The sequence below is a fragment of the Branchiostoma floridae genome, unplaced genomic scaffold (genome assembly GCF_000003815.2).
Source record: "Branchiostoma floridae strain S238N-H82 unplaced genomic scaffold, Bfl_VNyyK Sc7u5tJ_1540, whole genome shotgun sequence".
In the NCBI taxonomy this organism is placed as follows: domain Eukaryota; kingdom Metazoa; phylum Chordata; class Leptocardii; order Amphioxiformes; family Branchiostomatidae; genus Branchiostoma; species Branchiostoma floridae.
Window position 1 is genome coordinate 70547 of NW_023365746.1, and position 4338 is coordinate 74884.

Here is a 4338-nt window from a genome sequence, read left to right on the forward strand (position 1 = left end):
CAAAGCTACAAAAACAAAAAGCTAAGCTTTCAAACGACGGCAGGGGGAAATAGCGCTTGACATCCTTTCTCTCATGGTCCACATAATACCGGCACACTCACGTTCTCCGCCTGGCTGCCCTGTCTCTGGTCCTGCCGTCCGTCCTCTATCGCCACGTGCTGAGCCTTGGAGGTCACAGCTTCTTCAGCAACGGTCCTGCAACCTCCTCCTATCCCCGTGTCCTGCCGGTAGCCTCTCCACCTCGCGGCCTTTGTCCTGCCCTCCCGTGCGCATCTCCTGGCACGGCTCCTGGTCCTGGCGTGTCTCCGTCCCGCAGCGTCCCTCTAGATCTTGGTTGCGCAGCATCCTGCCGACAACGCCAAATGTAAGGGAGCCGGTGTTGTGGCCCCAGGTTCTTTGAATGCTGCACGAGGAACGTTTAAACTACAGGACTAAGAAAGCACACACAGGACACAGTCATGCCGTTAGACACGCACGGGAGCTGTTCGTCGGGACCCTCTCTCTGTCACTCAAGTCTCTGTCCAACTGTCCTCACTCCCGGCTTTCTTTATTCCAAAAACCCAGACACAGATCCAGACACTGTCTACAGCTATGCATGACACTAATTATAACATGTACCTGCTATTGGCTTTGTTGTTCTTTTCATCTTCAGTTCATCAAAGAACAATACAAAGGATAACACCTTGTCAACAGTTATCACACAACGATACCAGACTAATTACAGTTACCAGGTGGGCTGTCTGTAGCTTCTCAGAGCATGTACATGACAAAATGATAACCATAACATCTTGCTTTAAATGATACAACAATTTCTTCAAAACAGTGCATTTTTACCCCTCCTACAAGTGTAAAATGATTCATTCTTTATCCATGGAATTGGTGAGCGCTCTGTCAGATCACTGGGTCGCAGCCATGGTAGCGCAGTCGCTGCGAGGTCTCGACTTTTTGGAATGGGGATTTGACGGGAGAGGAAATTGATAAATCATAATCTCTTTGGTGTCCCTCTTCCCTTCACAGCTTTAGTTGATATAACCTGGCGATTGATATTGATGCATACTAAGTGAGGAGATTTTCATTATGGGGCTTTGATAAGGATCTTAATTGTTATTGATTTATCAATTGTAATGGATTCACTTTATCTTATCGATCTAGGTAGTGTCTCATACTTCACTGGAGGCGAAGATCAACTCAACAGCATGTCTTCATTACCTTCGCCAGAGGGTATGTTCTAGGGGTGTGTGTACGTGTGTGTCTGCGTGCCAACAAGATACCCCAAGAATTACTGTACTGATTGTCGATATTTGGTATGTAGGTAGGTCTCGCTAAAACCTAGAAATTATTGCATTTGCCCCCCCCCCCCCCCAGTGGCATGTTCTGATACTTTATATGCAAATGAGACACTTATCGGCATCACTAACGAGATTCATTTATAAATCGTCTGACGTAAATTTTGATATCCTTTCGCGAAGGTCTTGGGACTCTCTTGGGATACAACGTTCGGCATTGACTATTAAGATAGAGAGATAGTATTAGAAGTAGAGGTAGTAGTAGTAGTAGTAGTACTAGTAACCCAATAGTAGTAGCAGCAGCATTAGTAGTAATAGAAGTAGTAAAAGTAAAAGAAGTAGCAGCACTACTACTACTAGTAGTAGTAGCAGTACTAGTAGTAGTACATGTAGTTGAAGTAGTAGTAGTACATGTAGTTGAAGTAGTAGTTGTAGTAGTTGAAATAACAGTAGTTGTGTAGTAGTAGTTGAAGTAGTATCAACTTAAGCAGTCACAGTTGTTAGTAAGGTTAGAGGTAGTATTTGTAGTTGTGGATACATTTTTCAGTCCATCTTTGAAGCTACCTCGCCAATAATTTTCTGTCTACGAGTTTTCTCCCACGTAGTTCGCAACCATTGATCCTTTCTAATCCTCGGCGACTCAACCTTGATCTTTCCTACCTGGAGCTCCGCCGGAGGAGAACGCTTCCTGTCCCGCCCACGTTCCCGACACGGCCGGGTGAACGCCCTCAGAGACCAAACGAGAGTGACTGGAATGTTGAGACAGACACACAGTTGTGAAGAAATGCCCAAAATTTGATTGCACCCGAAAACTCCTTTTTTTACTTATATCCCCAATTAAAGAGGAAAATTACATGTTGGCTGTAGACAATGCCGCGTAGAGCCGGGCTAATTCCTGGACGACATGTGGGAAATCTAACAACAAAGCCGTATTCATGACGCTGTTCCTCCATGCAGAAAGAAAGTAAATGAAGTACAAATGATGCATGGAGTTCTTTTATTTCGAATTGCCTTTCCGTTCTATTCTATTAAGACTTAACCTATTCAATACATATATACCTGACTATTAGTGATCCATATCGTGGTAAAGACCGAAGCATAGATACAGCTATGTGTGACACTGTGTGGTGTAACTGTAAAGATGCTTGGCTCAGAAACCAGTAGTCCTGAGTTCGAATCCCCTGACATGCCGCGAAGTTTTGCCATTGGAAAGGCATGTAAAATGACTTCACTCAGGTGGAAAATGAGCTTCGATCAGGGACGTCAATTGAATAGGACATTAGTTGGAGATCCCGTGTTTGAGAAAAGCCACGCCTCAAGCAGATATCAAGCAGAATAGGCATACGCCCTAGTACAGTCCACTGGTCGAAATTGTATCAGTTACTGTCTTATTGAGGTCACTAAAGCACTAATTACAGCCTGTTATTACAGGCCCTTGTGGTTTAGCTCCACCAATTCAGCCCCTGGCCAAGTTAATAACAATAGCTATATCAAATAAAGTTTAAGGCAACCCAGTTTAAGGAACAAATTAAGGTGGACAAAACTTCTCTTATTACTAGTAGTCTTCGTGGAAAAGTGAAATACATATAAATCTACTCCAGGCACGCAAAGGTTTTCCAGTTACCCTTGAACTTTCCTTGAGACATCTAGAAGCAATGTTTAGGCAGCATCACACCCTAATGAGTAAAGTACTGTCTGATGTCACACCGTGCACGTCGGCAGTCGCCTCGGGTTGGTCGAACGGCTAGTAACTTAGAACCACATTCCGCTATTCCGCTATTGCCTTGTAGCTCAACTGGTAGCAACTCCATACGGTTCCAATTATTTAGCAACTTGGATCCTCACTCACCTCACCTATCCCTTGACCTCTGTGTGGGTCGTTGGGGCACCATGACTTCGTCCACTATTCTTCTCCACCTGTCTCTATCCTCCGCCGCTCTTATGGCTTCCGCTAAGTTCAACCCGGTCCATTCTTTTATGTTGTCCTCCCATCGTTTCTTCTGTCTTCCTCTCTTTCGGCTTCCTGGGACTGTCCCTTGTAGTATTGTTTTTGTTAACCCCGACGACCTTGCCGCATGACCAAACCATCTTAATTTGCGCTTTTTCACTGTTGTCAAGAGGTTGTCATGCGGTCCTATGGCTTGTACTACTTTGTTGCGGATTTCCTCGTTAATGACACGGTCTAAGTACGTAATCCCCAGAATTTTCCTGTAGCATCTCATTTCCATTGAGAGGATTCTTTTCTGTAACTCGGTTGTCAATGTCCAGGTCTCACATCCGTACAGGTAAATTGACAGAGTTAGGGCACGCATAAGATTAATTTTGGATCTTAGGCATATGTTCTTATCCTTCCATATGGTGTTGAGCCTAGCTAGTGCGGCTACTGTCTGCGCAGACCTTGCTAAGATTTCTGGACGGGATCCTTCGTCAGATATGATTGAACCTAAATATTTGAATTTTGCAACATGCTCTAGCCTTGTTTCACCAAGTTTGATTGTGGCATTGAAACCGTGAGTATTGTATGTCATTATTTTGGTCTTTTCACCACTGATTTCCATGCCAAAGGCTGTGGCTGCATTGTCCAAACGGTCCACCAATTCTATTAACTCGCTCTCTTCCCCAGCTAACCCATCAATGTCGTCGGCGAAACGTAAGTTTGTCACCTGTCTGCCGCCTATGGTAACAGTGCCTTCAAAGTCCTCTAACGTATCGTCCATAATTCTTTCTAAGAAGATATTAAACAGTGTGGGGGACAAAAGGCAACCCTGCCGCACACCAACTGTTGTCCGAAACCATCTTCCAGTGCTACCATTTAGGAGGACTGCACTTGTTGCCTTGTTGTACAGGTTTTCGATTGTCCAAACCAGGTTGCGATTTATGTTATATTTCCTCATTGTTGACCATATTGCCTTCTGCCACACGCGGTCGAAAGCCTTCTTAAAATCTATAAATACATGATATAGGTCTTTCTGGTGTTGCAGGTGTTTTTCACATATTAATCTTAAGTTGAAGATTTGTTCAGTTGTGCTTCTGCCCGGTCTAAAACCTGCCG